The sequence below is a fragment of the Triticum aestivum genome, chromosome 7A (assembly GCF_018294505.1).
Source record: "Triticum aestivum cultivar Chinese Spring chromosome 7A, IWGSC CS RefSeq v2.1, whole genome shotgun sequence".
In the NCBI taxonomy this organism is placed as follows: Eukaryota; Viridiplantae; Streptophyta; class Magnoliopsida; order Poales; family Poaceae; genus Triticum; species Triticum aestivum.
In genome coordinates, this window is record NC_057812.1 from 289,135,452 (window position 1) to 289,154,009 (window position 18,558).

Genomic DNA, 18,558 nt, shown 5'->3' on the forward strand with positions numbered 1-18,558 from the left:
TCTCTAGTTAGCACCTCTTGGGTGGGATAGTTTTTTTGGTCGGTTCGGTGCAACTTGCTCCAATTTAAACCATCATGCTTGGATAGTTTAGGGCTATTTGAGCCCCAACTAGCTCAAACTAACTCTAACCCATGGATCCAAACAGGGCCTATGGCCAGTCTCGACGCGGAGCAGTCGCGTGCACCGGGAAGCAGCGCTCTCTCGACCGTCGCGCCACTTCAAAGTCGGCGCCAGTGAGAGGTCGCCTCTGCTCTGGCTGGGCATTAATGCAGCACTGACGCTCCAGGGGGACGCTGACCATTTCACGCGGGAAGCGCGCGCTGGCAAGGGAGTATAGGTTTTGAACCGTTTCAGGTGTAGTACTGGTAGTTTGCAAAACTACTCAATTATTGCACTCAGTTTCCTAAGAAATTGTGGTAAAAAACCATTACTCCACAGCCCGCTTCCCTTCCCCTTCCTCTTCCACCGCCCGCGCACGTCCGCGGGAAGCGACCGGTCAACCCTTATATAGGAGTGCTAGCACAAAAGATGCATGCATAACCACTAAAATTTCCATATTAAAGCGCCGCTCCGGCGGGAGTATGGCGTATGTTGTTACCTTCGGTCGTCCCATGGCTACCGGGCGACGGCGACTAGAGAAGAGGCGGCGGGAGGGGAATGAATGTAGCTACTGTTTGGGTTCGCCTTCCGGCTTAAATAAATGTGCAGCATCACGTGTACCCGCGGGTGCACAAATTGTAACATACGCGTCTGCTTAAGTGGGCGTCACGTAACTGGTGTGTGTGTGAGAGAGATTCTGAGAGACAGAGTGCGTGTGTGCGACTCTACTCTTCAGACATGTACTCAACCTTTTACATCAGGATATAAGTATAATGGTATTTACTTTAGCTAGTGATTTACATGGCCATGTTAACGTGGTTGTGTCAAAAAAATGTCACTTCCTGCTCGTGATTTGCGTTATATAATTACAAGCAAGATTCTCGTGCATTGCACGGAACATCAATATGCATTTTTTTACAAAACACCTGTTGTGATTGACCCATGCAGGAGTAATCCCATGTGTAAAAACTAGTGATATCTCAAGAATTTTATCGGAAAACTGGTATCTCGAGAATGTCATCAAAAAAATGAAAGATGAGAGATAAGGCGAGGAGGAGTGGAGCGTAGTGGTGACTGGTGGTCGGAATGGGTGGAGGCATGGGGATGGACGGCGCCGGCAGGCGGCAGCGGCCACCATGCATGCTAGATTGTTCCAAAGACTTATTCCTTTTTTAATTGTTGAGCAATGAGGTTGCGAGAGATAATGATGTGGATAGAGGTGCCAGTATCTTTTGTAAAATTATTACAGTTTGCTTTCTATCCTCAGATATAGATCATACGGTCTGTATTACAAGATGGCGGGCACACCATCACCACCAACTCGTTTTTTATAAGGGTACAGATGATAAGTTTGCTGACTACTAAAGTAAAGTGGAATTTGTCCATGTTATGCAAGTAAATAAAGGTGATTGTTTATCATACGGGTAAGGTTGGATGAAGGGTGGTAGGAACAAATGCTCCGCCTAGAGCATGTGTGTGTGAGATGGAGTCTTAGTGTGTGTGTGAGAGAGAGAGAGGAGAGAGAGAGATGGAGTCTTAGTTTGTGTGTGAGAGAGAGAGGGAGAGAGATGGAGTCTTAGTGTGTGGGGGGGGGGTGTGCGTGCTTGCGTGTGTGTGTGTGTGTCGCGGGGTCCTCTGTGGCGGATGTAATTTAAGTGTGCATGGCTTTCATCATAGAGAGGTGATGTGTAAGGCAGAGGTCACCAACGATGGGGTGCGAGAGAGAAAATTCCCGTAGAGAGGGGAGAGAAGGTGTGTGCGCGTGAGAGGAGTCGACTTCGAGAGAACGTGTTTGTTCGAGAGACACCGAGGAAGACTACTATATATCGATGGTGCATGTAGGCGGGAATTAAACTAAGGGATGGTCTTATTGGTTTCGAGGATATAAGGGAAGAGTGAGAGGCGGGGGGTAGCTAGAAGGAGATTGTTAAGTGTGAGTGTGTGTGTTTTACCCATCCAGGCGGAAGTTATGTGCACAAAAGAGGAGAATGATTCGATGTGGCGTCAGGATTGAGGGTAATTAACTACGTATGGAGACATAGAGACCTTGAACGTGCATGTGTGAGAGGTATACATGTATACGTTGGATGTGTGTGTGTGCGCGCGCGCATGATCGAGATAAAAGAAAGAAGACATAAGTCATAAGATCAACGACATGGGAGAGACAGATCGGTATGACAATATGCATGCATGTGAGAATGCATGGAAGAAGTCCTGACAATTGAGCATGTGTTTTTGTCTTTAAGAGATAGTGGCGTGGGCTGGAGCATGCATCTATGGCGAGTAGAGGGAGTGAGGCGCAACGATTGTGCAAAAGAGACCAACCTATAAACGCATATGTATGGAGAGACATATATAGTGTGGGTGATAGGAAGCAAGACTCCGTGCGAGAAAGAAATGTTGACGGAGAAACTACAGATAGATACAGAGATGGAGATGCTAGCTAGAGGGACATCCGCTAGTTTGGGTGTTGGAGATGACCGTCGGGTGGTTCAAAGGGTGAAGTTATAGATGTGTGTGAGAGGGCACTTGACTGCCTGTAGAGAGAAACATATGTAGTGTGTGTGATAGGAATCAAGAGTGAGGGCGAGAAAGAAGGTTGATGGAGAAACAGATAAATAGAAAGATAAAGATGCTAGCTAGTGTGCGTTAGAGATAGGAGTCGAGTGGATCAGAAGGCTGGGTTATGTGTGTGTGTGAGAGAGAGATAGAGAGAGGGTGCGTGTGAGTCACATACAAACAGATATCGAAGAGAAATGAGATCCAGATAGACGGAGTTTTGTGTCTGCGAGAGAGAAAGATATTTCACAACGAGAGTGATAGCTAGAGATACATACGAGGGAACGCAAGATATCTCTAGGGAGAGAGGGTGTGTGTGAGCGACATACAAGAGAACAATGGAGAAATATGAGACCCTGGGAGACAGAGTTTGTGTTTGTGTGTGAGAAAGAGATATTGAAGAGGAAGAGTCGTAGGTTCTCATATCTAAGGAGCAAAAGACATCTCTGTATGAGGGGTGTGCGAGTGGCACACATGGGAATAGTAGAGAGAAATGAGACCCCGGGAGACAAAGTTTTGTGTTTGTGTGAGAGAAAGAGATTCCACATGGAGAATCATAGTTAGAGACACATAGCAGGGAGCGAGATATACTTAGAGAGAGATAGAGTGATGAAGGTCGAGGGAGAGAGTACCGTCAGTGTGTTACGAAGATAAAAGATCATTGTCGACATACAGGTAGCACGAGAGATACCTGAGAGACAATGAATGTGTATACGTCCAGAGAGATAGTCCTATATAAGCATGAGTGATAGCTATATGAGACGAATATCTGGATTAAAGGGGATTCAAATATTTAAACTGGAGATCACGACATCGATAATATCATAACGCAAATTGGTGTATCAAACATGCATATTCATTTGAATTTGGGCACACGTGTAATGTTATATAGTTTATCAATATTGGTGATCCATAGATTCTTCAATTACAAACAATGCATGGTTTATATGCAATTAATGTATAAATGGGATTACACTATATGTTGCGTGTGTGAAACACATTATACATGTTTGAGAAGTAAAAAAACCCGCATGAAACACACATTAATTGGAGACAGTTGGCGAGGAATGCATACATTGGATTTCAACATAAAGTGGTTTCAAATATTTGAAAATCCAAATTGATGGATACAACCTTATGAATATGAGATCATGCCATTTGTAAACCATATTTATGTATAAATGGTGTTGTGCTTTTGAAAGTATATATAAAAAATGATGTATATAGAATGTAATTCCAATTGAAAATGGATCCCGCCCGAAAAAAATAGAATACAAACGGAATTCGAATTGAGTTGGCACGGTAAACGTGCACTCTGCAAAATTTGAACGAAGCGGGGAAAGTCGCAGTAACCGCCCGAAACCAAAATCTGCGAGATGGAAATCACTGCTGCCTATCCCTGCCACGCAAAGCCTATATGCTGGATTTCTATAGGTTTCGATAGGGGTAGGTTTGTAATTTCACCCAAACGTGATGTAACCGCCTCTCACCCGGATTCATACACGGTGGGTGCCAAAACACAGTGTGTCCTCAGCCAAAATCAACTCCCTCCCCGATTCATATTCATACACGGTGGGCGCCAAAAACAAACTCTCGTCGGCAAATATTCGGTGTATGCGAGATTACCGTCCTATCCTCGACCGACTAGTGTTGCTGTGATGTAGTAGAAATTTGAAACGGGGGCTAAGTTTGTAAATTTCCTCGCATTTGAGACAAGCGCACCCTGAATATATGGTTCCCCCCTTCCTCTCTACCTCCCTTTTCCCCATTCGTACTCCGTGGGCGCCAAAACACCCTCTCCACCCCACCCTCCTCCGTCCGCCGCCGTCCGCCACCCCATCCACCGCCGTCCTCCTCCACCATGTCGGAGCTGATACCCCGAAGCCGCCGTCCATTACAAGAGATCGACCTCTCTCATCCACGGCTTCGGACCGAGATCCTTGCATCCTGTCCTCTCGCTTCATCCCCGCCGTCGTCCACCTTGCCGGTGCCGCTCCTACGACTGTCTCGTCCACCGCGCCCCGCCACCACCGTCTACCCTCCTAGATCTGCTTCCACGCCGCCGACATCCATCGCTACGACAGCACCATCAAATTCTCAGCAGATGCCTACACGGCGCCGCACCAAAGGCGGTACTCTTTCGTAGCAAGAAAATAGATCGCCACTGCTTTACTCTAATTTCTTGTCTTGGTTGCGAAGTTGCCTTTGTCCGTTTTGCACCTTCAGATCCGCCATGGCACGCTCAACATCATACTCGCAATGCTTATGGTTTTCCCCTTTTATATTCCACACTAGTTAAATCATAGTAGACTAAATTTCAAAATTGGGTGAGTCGATTTTTTAAAGCTCGCCGGAGTTCACCGGTGCGATCGAAGGGGCTCGGGTGGTTGTGGGGCCTCGCCGAACGAAGAAAACTCGACGCGGGTGGGGGTTGGGGTGGGGTGGGGGTGGGCGTGGCGGAGGAACACAGGCGGTGGGGGCCGGTGGTCCGGCCGGCAGCCCGTGCAGTGTTCTGTATGGGAAGAATCAGAGACGAGGAAGAAGAAGGGTTAGGAGACATAGGATCTTCATCCAACCGCCTGAAGGGAAGAAGAAGAGTTGCATTCTTAATGCGCTCTGGTTCATCATGTGTGGGCACTGCGCAACCAACATTTTATTATCCAAAATCTGCTTGCTCTTCTTTACCATGTTCCTCTTTCGTTCTTCTTTAATATGTACTCTCTCCGTTCCTAAATACAAGTCTTTGTATAGATTCCACCATGGACTACATATGGAGCAAAATGAGTGAATCTACACTCTAAAATGTACTTGGATACATCTGTATGTGATCCATAGTGGAAATCTCTACCAAGACTTATATTTTGGAACGGAGGGAGTATGATAGTAGTACAATATGTTCCTTGTACTAAAGATGAGCAGGGACATTTGCAGTGTAGAGGTCTATATGGTCGGTTGTGATGGACACTTTGAGCCTCTTTGATTCATAGGATCTTGTAAACATAGGAATAGGATTTGTAGTGGCCTGCCCACTTGAATCCTATAAGAATAGCAAGGAAATGCGGGGAGCTGTGTCGCATTTGAGAGTTACATTGATATTTACAGTACCGCACCTTCACTTGAAGAGAGATGGTATCCGAAGCCTTTCTAGCCGTACCGGCAATACTAGCACATATATTCCAGCAAGTTCCACTTTGGTGATTTTACTCTGATGCTTAAGGTTTTCCCGTTATATCTACACTATGATCTGTGTAGCTACTTTGTCGCACTAGCAGCAGTCCACTCTTGAAGCTAAACACTGCAATGACTTACAAAATTGGCACCAAGGCATTGAGTGCCATTCTGGATGCAATGAAACTCATACGCTCCCCACCTGTTGATTCTTGTTCAGAATATCATCCTAATGACTATTCTAACCTCGAGGAGTCAAAGGCAGATGGCCTGTCCTATTCACCCATCAAGGTGCCTGTTCTAATTTGGCAATGTTTTATTGATTGCGGGTATCTTGCATATGTTGTCTTGCATTTCTTCTACTTTGTTGCACCGCCATCTGCTTAGTTTACTCATCATATATGTCGAGATGCCATACCCATCCATTATCAATACATATTCCATCTGTCATCATACCATGTTTTTCCACTCAAATGTTGTTCTTGTGCATCAGACATCAAAAAGGAAGAGGGTGATTTCCGAACCTGAAGGAGCACCAGCAAAGTCCTTGAAAAATGTGGTGGTGCCGGAGAAATCAAACAGCACCCCACTTATATTGGTTGTACAACCAGTGGCACAAAACGTAGGACCGACTCCAGCAGACTGTACCCATACTTCACTGGCCACGCCACTAGCCCCACCACATAGGACCTGCACTCCAGCAAAAGGTATACTGATTTCATTTACCATAGCACCAGCTGTACCACAGAAAAATCCCACTCTAGCAAAAAGTACGGCAAGTCCACCGGCCGAAGACCTATCCCAACTGCAGAGACGGCCAGTTCCTGCAGATTGGAACCCCATTCCATTTATTCCCAGTTTAAAAGACAATGCTTTCAATGTTGTTAGGGACTACGTGCATATATTCCCATCATGGGAAGATTATTGTGAAGACAAACACCATTTTCACATCTTCCTGTCCAACTTTCGTGTAAGTGCTATTATTCATGGCTATTATTTTCTTGTTTTCTGCTGATTGAACACATCAATGATTTACATTATATTGTTGTAACTAGGCGAGGGTCAATCTGGATAGTCATGACGAGCAAAGCTTGCTTGTGCTTTTCAAGGAAGCATTGCAGCAGTATCGGTGTTACCTGAGGAAATCACACTTTGATGGCAAGTCTATAAATGAATTTCTGGTGAAGTCTCCTGTGCTAAATTTAGAAGACATTGAATGGAAAAACCTTGTTATGCACTGGTCTTGTTCCGAGGATGAGGTACTGTCTATGAAATCACATCACAATTTGAACTTCTACTTTTCCGCATGTGCGTTACGGATCTTTTTTGCAGGAAATCTGCTCGAAGAAGAATTCCGGTTTGACAAGAACGACAGGATATCGCAAATATGCTGCCCTCTGCTTTGCTCTTGTTAGTACATGTTGTCCTGTATCACTGTACTTGCATACATACCTGGTTCATTATGTGACAGCAGTATGCATGATAGCTTTCTTATCAATTGTTCGCTCCAAATTATCTGATCTGTATGAATGGTTACATTAGTGTAGAATATATCCAATGCCACTGTTTTTTAGCTCTGCATTGTTCTTGTAAGTACATGATGTCCTTTATCAGTGTACTTATAATGACAGGTAGTTGTTCATGTACCATCACTCTGCAGCTTATTTTCCTTTGCCCTCCATTTTCTACACATCAGATCTATATTTACTCTTACCATAAGGTTGGTCCTGAAGAAGTTTAGCTGTGCATTGCTCTTGGCTGGACATTTTACCTGTATCTCTGCACTTAAATTTATAGCTACTTGGTTATGTAGCATCACTCTTCATCTTATCTTAAATATTCTCCATTTTTTCATATATTATCACATCTATATTTACTCTTAACAAAATGTTGAATAAAGGCAATGCTTTTGAAGAAGATTCTGTGGTAAACTTCTTGAATTGCCCCCCCCCCATCAGCATGGACAAGGCCTTTATAGAGCCTGTCTTCACCAATAATGTAAGTTTGTCCATCTCAAGCCTTCAAACTTTGTTGTATATATTTGGTTAGGCATGACTGCAACAGCTGTTTATTTTTGGTGTTTGCATCAAATTGCTTGTTTAAAGTTTATTATATGTAGTTCATAAACAAAAGTTCGTCCTTTCTCAATTTAAGTTTTCAGTTGTACAACCAAGTTCCTTCTTCATACCATGTAAATTAAACTATACAGAGCAAGTGATCTTCTTTTGCACTGCATGTATGCTTGTGTTCTTCATCTGTAATCCAGTGGTGTGGTGAACCTACCCACTACAGCACAATGTCATATTCTGCAATGTCTTAACTATGAAAAATGTCATATCATTCTACAATTATTTAAACCGTCTCTTTATTTGCCAATCTGAAATGGTATAAATTGACAGCACACTAACTATTGATACTTATGAGTTCTTGATCTGTAATCCAGTGGTGTCGTGAAGCTGCCAACTCCTTCACAATGTCATTTCCTGCCATGTCTTGACCTGAACAATACCATATTGTGTTAATGCAAATTTAAACTGTGTCACTTTATTCGTCAGTAAGAAATGTGATGAATTGTCAGCATTGATACTTTTATGTGCAAAACTTGTCATCTGTCTGCTTGTTTATCTTTCAGAGTGAGGAAGATATAAGTGTTGAACAAGCGTAGTCTCATCATCTTGCTCAGCTGCTTGCGCTGCAGCTCCCCAGCAGGGCTAACCTTTCTTGAACTCTATTGAAGTGTTATCAGTTTTGTATATTATTTTGTCGGCGTGTTTATTTGCACTGGTGGCGATCTTTGATGCCCAGTGTATGTAATCTGCTGTCTGCTTGTGCTTTATTATCATAGTGGCGAACTTTCATGCCCAGTGGATGTAATATGCCGTAATTTCTTTATTGTATAGTATAGGTTTTTCCTTATTCACGATGTTGCAGTTATTTTACTGTATATATATTCTATCTTCGCAGTAAACCAACCAAACCGTAAAATTACGGTACATAATCATGCAATCACGATGTAGGTTGGGCCTGAAACATGTCGATCAGCTCACGGCCGGCAGCAGCCCGAAATGAACCCCGGCCCATGATTGTGCGAATCATATCACGGGCTTTTAACAGGCCGAAAAATTGTCTCGGTCCTTGTTTGGCCCAATCAGATATCGGCTGCGAGCAGGCCGGATGCAAACCGGGCCATAGTTAGGCCCAACTATATGACGGGCTTTTAACAGACTGGAATTAATATAGGGCCGAAATGTTAAACAGGCCCTTAACAGGCCAAAACTAATATCAGGCCGAATTACTAAGTGGGCCTTTAGCAAGTGGGCCCAAAAGCATAGTGTCCAGTTGAGGGGCCGAATCTGATATGGGCCATAATTAGGCCCAAAACCTCTTAAAGGGTCGGACCTGATCTGGGCTGTAATTTGGCCCAGAACGTGGTAGGCTTTTAACGGGCCGGATCTCATATGGGCCACTATTAGGCCCGGAGCGTGGCAGGCCATTAATAGACCGTATCAAATATGGGCCGGCATTTGTCCCAAAACATGGCAGCCAGTTAACGGGCTGGCCTACTAAGGTCCTCAAAATCTTGTGGGCCTACAGCTAGGCCGGCCCATTAATGTCGGCGAAATCTCGTGGGCCTTTAGCTGGGCCGGCCCATTATGATCCGCAGGAATTTTGTGGGCCTTTACCTTGGCCGGCCTATTATGGCACACAAAAATCTTGTGGGCCTTTACCTGGGCCGGCCCATTATGGCCCACGAAATCTTGTGGGCCTTTAGCTGGGCCAGCCCATTATGGTCCGCAAAATCTCATGGGTCTTTAGCTGGGCCGGCCCATTATGGTCCGCAAAATCTTGTGGGCCTTTAGTTGGGCCGGCCCATTTAAACTTGTTGGGCCATGCCACGTGTCGACGTATCATAGGCGCCTTCTGTCCAGTGAGTGGATGACATCTGTCCCGACGATGAGCCGACACGTGTTTCCTCTAGCCAATGATGATTTTACACATGGAAAATCCCCATTGGTCGGGGCTATTAATGGGTTATCGGATCCAAAACCCGACCCGATAGCTTAACAGCGTTCCATTATGGTGGATGACACGTGTCGGTCACCCTTGATGAAAGCACTTCTGTGACGCGCGATTTATCGTCATGGAAGTGGACACTTCCGTGATGATAATTTTGGTAATGTCATGGAACACTTCTATGACAGCACAGGTATGACTATCTTGATTCTGTCATAAATTTGTCATGGATGTACATGCATGACAAAAAAAGCGACCTACTATGACAAACACGTATCATCACAAAAGTGTATTTTTTTTGTAGTGTGGATTATCATATGTATCTCATCACTCTAAATTAATATTGTTGGGTTGATACTTACTTTTAATTGGGATTGAGTTGGAGGAACCTTCTCAATGATGTTTCAACTACCATGATAGTTAAATAAAATCTATTCCTTTGTTGTAGGGAAAAATTGGCTTTTCACAAAACTTTAACCATAGAGCTTTCCACCAGCCAAATATGCATGTAGTGATAGCATTAGTCAGTTCTTGCTCTACTGTGTTATTTTGCCAGCATATTCCATGTGCTGGCCCGTTTTCGGGTTGCAACGTATTATGTTGCAGACTTTTCAGACGAGGAGTAAGGTTCGTTAGGTCGTTGCCGTGCAGCTCAGCTATGCCGTTGGAGTTGATGGACTCACTTTATCTTCCCAGCCTTCCGCTGTTATCGTATTAGATGGCCTTAAGCCATATTTATTGTAATAAGTTCTCTTTTGAGACATTCTATGTAATAAGTGTGTGATTGCTACTCCATTATAAATCCTTCGAGTATTGTGTGTGTCAGCATTACCGATCCAGGGATGACACTGAAGCACAGAGACTTGACCATTTGAGGTCGGGTTGCTACAAGATGGTATCAGAGCACACGCTGAGTGTAAGACACGACCACTAAGCTAAAGCCCTAGATCACTACTCTCTTCTCATTTCTGACTCCTCTCCATTTTCTACTCTTTAGGATGGCGGACGCAAGGAACAAGTTTGCACAACCGGATGAAGACGCACCTTTTGGACGACACTTGAAGGAAGTCACTAAGTACCTGAACATTGGAATACCAAGCTTCACCGGGACTTACAATGCCACTTTACTAGAAGAGGAGCGATGGATGATTCAAGTTCAAGTTCCAGGAAGGACATTCGCGCCAGTTACTAAACCCATAGAGTTTTCCTTTGATGCACCAACCTGGAGTCTAGGAAAGAGTATGGCGGCTCACATCACCATGGGACGCATTGGAGAAGTTTACCATAAGGAGCTTAAGGATACTATCTACCAGATTTGTGGACGCCAAGATGAGCAATGGGAGATGATCAGCACCAGGAAGGACAGATCAATCGCAGCTTTCATTCAGGAGTTAAACCAGCACATTCGTCGCCAGGAGAACCAGATGTGCGCAGGCATGATAGATCTGAAGAAGGCGATGACAAGGATCACAGAACTGGAGGAAGAACTCAAGGCTACTCACGAATATTATGAGGAGGAAATCGTCGTACTAGTGTATAAGAATGATGATCTGGAAAGGAAGCTAGGAGTATTCATGGGAGACCCCGCTCCAGGAGGAGAAGAGGATGAACCCAAAGAGATTCATTCTGAGGACTACATCATCATCGACGACACCGACTCGGACCCCGACAATAGCGATGATGACTATGTTGATGAAGCTGGAGCGGACATCATGGAGTCTTCGACCGATCAATATTTCTAGTAGACCACCACATCAGTAGTAGTATTCCACCATGTATATAGTATAGTCCGAGCACTTTCGTAACGATATATAGATAGATTGTATGCCCTTGCTTTATTGATTGAGTGACATGATTGTGTTTGTCTCATGTGCATATGGGTAGTGTTTCTCTCACTAGACCTCATCCTATTCTATTCTCTTCCCTCTAAACCCTCAGATGCCTCCGAGACATGACCCCGGATTTACCTTCCCACCGGAGCTCACTCAGTTGATCCAACAGCAGAATACACTGATGCAGTTGTTAGTTCAGAACCAAGGCAACAACAACAACAACAACAACAACAACAACAACAACAACAACAACAACAACAACCCACCACCACCACTAGTTGACAACTTAGCCCGCTTTCTGAGGTTGCAGCCGCCGGTGTTTTCCAGTAGCACTGAGCCAATAGTGGCAGATGATTGGCTCCGCAGGATTGGAAGGGAGTTAACCACTGTAGGATGTACAGATGCTGAGAAGGTGTGTTTTGCCGCACATCAGTTGGATGGACCAGCAGCCTCATTGTGGGAGAATTACACAGTCACCTACCCTATAGCCACTGTTACATGGGATCAGTTTCAGCAAGCATTCCGCACCGCCCACGTCTCAACGGGAGCTATGAGCATGAAGAAGTGTGAGTTTTGCAACTTGTGCCAAGGGAACCGTACTGTGGGGCACTACGTGGATGAATTTAGTAAGTTGTCTCGCTATGCCCCTGACGATGTGGCCACAGATGCCGCGAAGCAGGAGAAGTTTATGGAAGGGCTGAACGATGAGATGAACATGCAATTGATGGTGGCAACATTTAACAACTACCAGGAGTTGGTAGACAAGGCTCTTATGATTGAAGGGAAGCAGGAGCAAATTGAGAGCCGCAAAAGGAAGTATGGACAAGGAAGGTACAACTTAGGAGCCCAGTAGAAGCCTCGTCTAACCCCGAACTCGAGAGGACTTCTTCATAACCATGGAAGCCATAACCATAACGGAGGAAGTTCGCATAACCACAATGGTTCCAAGAGTGGGACTGGGAACGGAACAAGCAACAAGCAGAACCGCTCCAATCTAGCCACACCCGCCAAGAGAGACCTAAGTCACATTACTTGCTTCAAGTGCGGGGAGACTGGACACTATGCCACGGAGTGCCCTAAAGCGAAGAATGGAAACGGTAATGGGAGCATTGGGAAGAAGCCAAATCCATTCAACAAAGGATAAGTGAACCATGTTAACATGGAGGAGGTTGAAGGGCAGCCAGACGCAGTTATCGGTAAGTTTTTGGTTAAGTCTTTTACCGCCCTTGTTCTTTTTGATACTGGTGCATCACATTCATACATATCAAGGGGATTTGTGGATAAATTTAAACTACCAACCCAAGACCTTAGGACCCCTCTTTTAGTAAGTTCACCTAGAGCAGAGTATATGGCTAGCCGATGGTGCGACCGGATACCCTTAACCATTGGTAGCCATGTTTTCCCATCAGACCTGATAATTTTGGAGTCACAAGGATTGGATGTGATATTAGGCATGGACTGGATGTCAAAGTATGGAGGAAGAATTGACTGTGCTAGTAAGTCGATTTATCTCACCACCTCGGAGGGAAAAAGGATCAAGTATGTATCTAGGCATGCGCCTAGGAGGAGCCAAGTAAATACCCTCACGGGAGTTGTTCAGGAGGAAGTGCCTATAGTGAAGGATTACCCAGATGTTTTTCCAGAGGAGTTACCAGGCATGCCACCGGTTCGAGACATCGAGTTTTTGATAGAGCTATTGCCAGGTACAGGGCCAATATCAAAGAGACCCTACCGGATGCCCGCAAATGATCTGGAGGAGATTAAGAAGCAGATGAAGGAGTTATTGGAGAAAGGTTACATCCGACGGAGTTCATCACCATGGGGAGCCCCGATGCTTTTGGTTGAGAATAAGGATAAGTCTCTAAGGATGGTTGTTGATTATCATGCATTGAATGAGGTGACGATCAAGAACAAATACCCACTGCCGATGATCAATGATTTGTTTGACCAGTTGCAAGGAGCTAAGGTGTTTTTGAAGATCGATCTGCGATCAGGATATCACCAGCTGAAGATTCGGGAGAAGGATATACCTAAAACCGCATTTACCACAAGGTACGGGTTATATGAGTATACGGTCATGTCATTTGGACTAACTAACGCCCCTGCCTATTTCATGAGCATGATGAACAAGGTGTTCATGGAATATTTGGATAAGTTTGTTGTGGTGTTCATTGATGATATAATGGTATACTCGAAGAATAAAGAGGAGCACAAGGAGCATTTGCGTTTAGTTCTCGAGAAACTCAGGGAACATCAGTTGTATGCCAAGTTCAGCAAATGTGAGTTTTGGTTGAAAGAAGTTGGATTCCTTGGACATGTTATATCAGGAGAAGGTATAGTAGTGGACCCCACCAAGGTTCAGTCAGTCACTGAATGGTTGGCACCCACTTTAGTTAGCGAGATCCGCAGTTTTCTTGGACTCGCAGGATACTACCGGAGATTCATTGAGAATTTGTTCCAAGATTACGAAGCCAATGACAGAGCTATTGAAGAAGGATACCAAATTTAAATGGACGGAAGAATGTGAAGAGAGTTTTCAAGAGTTAAAGAAACGTCTGACTACAACCCCAGTACTGATTCCGTCGGATATACGCAAGGATTCCCAAGTGTATTGCGATGCCTCTCGCTTAGGACTTGGAGGAGTACTGATGCAGGACGGAAGAGTTGTTTCGTATGCCTAGTGACAACTGAAACCGCATGAGTTAAATTATGCCACGCATGATTTGGAGTTGGCTGCCGTAGTGCATGCATTGAAGACTTGGAGACATTACCTTATTGGAAACCATTGCGATGTGTACACTGACCATAAGAGCTTGAAGTATATTTTCACATAGAAGGAGTTGAACCTTAGGTAGAGGAGATGGTTGGAGCTTATAAAGGATTATGACATGAAGCTTCACTACCATCCAGGCAAGGCCAACGTCGTAGCAGACGCTTTGAGCTAGAAGAGTTATGCCAACACACTCATAAGTGCAGGATTGCCAAAGGAGTTGGCAGAGGATCTCAGGGAACTTCGATTGGAGATTCTCCCTAGAGGTTTTGTTGCAACAATGGAAGTTCAGTCTACATTGTTAGGAAAGATTCGAGAAGCTCAGAAGGATGAAAAAGAGATCGCCGAGATAAAAGAGAGAATGAGCAAAGGAAAGGCCAAAGGTTTTCGTGAGGATGAACACGACACCTTGTGGTTTGAGGACCGTGTTTATGTGCCCAATAACACAGAGATCAGGAAGTTAATACTTCAGGAGGCTCATGACTCACCATACTCGATACACCCCGAAAACACCAAGATGTATGTGGATTTAAAGGAGCATTGCTGGTGGACTGGTATGAAGAAGGACATTGACGAGTTTGTAGCCGTATGTGATGTATGTCAGAGAGTGAAGGTAGAACATCAAAAGCCAGCCGGATTGTTACAGCCTATGCCGATACCCGAATGGAAGTGGGATAAGCTTGGCATGGATTTCATCACCGGATTGCCCAGGACCAAATCAGGATATGATTCTATATGGGTAGTAGTTGATCGCTTGACCAAAGTAGCTCACTTTATCCCAGTGAAAACCACCTATACAAGTGCCAAGTTGGCCAAGATATACATGACCAGGATTGTTTGTTTGCATGGAGTTCCAAGGACCATTGTATCAGATAGAGGAACCCAGTTTACCTCAAAGTTTTGGAATCAGTTGCATGAAACTTTGGGAACCAGACTGGAGTTCAGTACAGCTTTTCACCCGCAAACAAATGGATAGACCGAGAGAGTCAACCAGATTCTGGAGGATATGTTGAGAGCTTGTGCACTAGATTATGGATCTAGTTGGGATGACAACTTGCCCTACGTAGATTTCTCATACAACAACAATTACCAGGCCAGTTTGAAGATGGCACCTTTCGAAGCCTTGTACGAAAGGAGGTGCGGGACACCATTGTTGTGGGATGAAGTTGGAGATCGTCAGTTGTTTGGACCAGATTTGATTAAGGAATCAGAAGAGAAGGTTAAATTGATTAGAGATAGACTGAAGGTAGCTCAGTCCCGACAGAAGAGTTATGCAGATTCAAAACGCAAGGAGGTAGTCTATGAAATCGGAGACAGAGTGTATCTTCGAGTATCACCACTCCGAGGAGTTAAGCGCTTTGGAGTTAAGGGAAAGTTAGCGCCATGTTTTGTGGGACCATACAGAGTTTTGGAACGTATGGGAGAAGTTGCTTATAAGTTGGAATTACCCGAAGGATTGTCAGGAGTTCACGATGTGTTCCATGTTTCTCAGTTGAAGAAGTGCCACACAGAGATGGCTGACATTCCTCTGAGAGATACAGTACCACTAGAAGCGATTCAGTTGGATAATGATTTGACTTATGAGGAGAAACCAGTCAAGATTCTCGAGTTTGCCAGTCGGGTTACCCGCAGCAAGGTTATTAAGTTTTGCAAAGTTCAGTGGAGCCACCATACCAAGGACGAAGCCACCTGGGAACGAGAGGATGATCTTCGCAAAGACCACCCACACCTATTTTCTAGCCAATCCGAATCTCGAGGGCAAGATTCATCTTAAGGGGGGTAGGATTGTAACATCCCAAATTTTTAATTTGGAATGCTATACATTAGGTCATCATTGCATATCATATTTTATTGCATTTTGGCCCGATCCTCGAAATCCTAAGCAACTCAAGGACCCTCGGAGAGAGAGTTGGGTATTTCACTGTTTTCATATTTGAATTTTATCAAATATTGAAACGAGGATTTTTGGTTTTAATTATTTTTCTCTCCAAAAATATTTCATGTTAAAATATATGAGAGGAGATAATATGACTTCTCCAAAAGAAAGAAATATTGGAGGAAAAATATTAAAATCAAATATTTGCTTTTATTCAGATTTTATTGCAATTTTATTTGCATTGGAAAAATTGCACGTTTTCAAAATTGCATTTTAGGGCCAAGAAAATGTTCATCTTGTTCTAAATATTTTATTTAGACGGTGAAAATTTGTTTTGGCATTTTTAGATTTTTATTTATTTTTCTAGGATTTATTTTCATCGGAACATTTTTTTAGAGAGAAGCCCGTCGTACCGAACTGGGCCGAGGCCCAGTTGGCCCAGCCGCCGCCGCACCGCCGTCTCCCTCGCGGAGACCGCGACCAGCACGTCGCCGCCCGCCGAGGCAGAGCCGGCCACGCCTCCCTGCCCCCTCCCGCAAGCCACCTCCCCTCCTTTAAAAGCCGACCCGGGGCCCCCTAGAGCCCCAAGCCGCCGCCGCCCTGCGCCGCCGCTTGCCGCCGCTGCCGCCGCCGCCGCTGAGCCACTCCGCGCCACCCTACGCCACCCCGCGCCACCCTACCGTTACCCGCACCGCCGCTCCGCTCACCGGAAGCCACCGGAGCCGCGCCGGAGTTCGAATCTCGTCGTCCGGTTTTTTTCGATTTAGGTAAAACCGTCGGGTTTTTAAAAAACCCTAGTTTCGGTTTTTTTAGAACGGTTCGCCGGTTTTCTCGGTTTAGTTACTTAGCGGACGTAAGTCCGTACGTTCATTTTAATGAACGGTGTTCACTCATTAGCCACAGACAGCGAAATTTCGTTCATTAGCCTGTTCGTCAGTTTTTTCTTTTTTTGGATTTTCCGCGATTATTTTCGATCATGATTTCTGATCCGATTTTTGTTTTAGTTTATCTTTTCGCTCGTTTATCGGTATCAGGCAATTCAAGCGCCTAGATCTTTGTCTCGAAGCCCACTTTCCGTTTAACCAACTTGAACAAGATTTTGATACAGTAACATTCAACTTTAGTCCTGATTAGTAATTGGATCTTGTTTCTTTCGCAGTTTGAGTTTCGTTGCTCCGTTCGATTTGATTCTTTTTGCAAACCAGAGTTCTTAAATTGAACTTTCTGGTTAGATCTTATTATTCGTGTTTTACCTGTGCGTCTTTGCTTGATTGCTTATGTATGCTATTGTTTGTTTGCGATAGAACACTCGGAGTGCGAAGCGTGCTACTACGAGTCTCTAGGTTTTGCGGATCATCAGCAAGGCAAGTAACACTTTGATCATACCCCTTTATCACCTAGTTTTTATGCATTAGTTTCAACCCTCAAACATTGCATGGTTAGGACTTGATAACATGTGGGATTGGGAAGTAGTTGATGAGGTAGAACCTATTGCCCTGTTATTATCAAACCCTTGGGAGTTACTTCTACGTATTGCTTATATTGCCATGCTATGCTCATAGACGTGGTTTGGGTGAGTGAATCCATGACAGATGTGAGATTGTTAATTAATGGTTCAACTTAAGGTGGCAACTTTAATACACATCTTGGTGGATTGCTTGTCGGGCACCTAGAGAATCCAGTGTTGTCCTAGGATATCCCGGAGTACCCATGTGATAATGCTAAGGTCCGCCACCTAGGCTCAAAGGGAACTAAGATATTTCATGCTAGAAACTTCCGTGTGCAGCACAAGCTATTATGGGCTCTAGCATAGTTGAGTAAGTTGCATGACCTCTTCCAGTGGTAGGCTAGCAGATGTAGAGGGATGTAGGTTGGTACTGTCTACCCAGGGTTAGAGCTAATGCTTCTGAAAGGCTGTGTCTCGGTCATCCATGTCTCAAACACCAGGTAGTGCAAGAAATCCAACGGAGGAGATCAAGTCTTCTGGGGAAAAGTGCGCAAACCTCTGCAGAGTGTACAAACTAATCATGGTTAGTCGTGTCCCCGGTTATGGACATCTTGAGTATCTAGTACTTGGATTATCATATGTATCTCATCACTCTAAATTAAAAATGTTGGGTTGATAATTACTTTTAATTGGGATTGAGTTGGAGGAACCTTCTCAGTGATGTTTCAATTACCATGATAGTTAAATAAAATCTATTCCTTTGTTGTAGGGAAAAATTGCCTTTTCGCAAAAC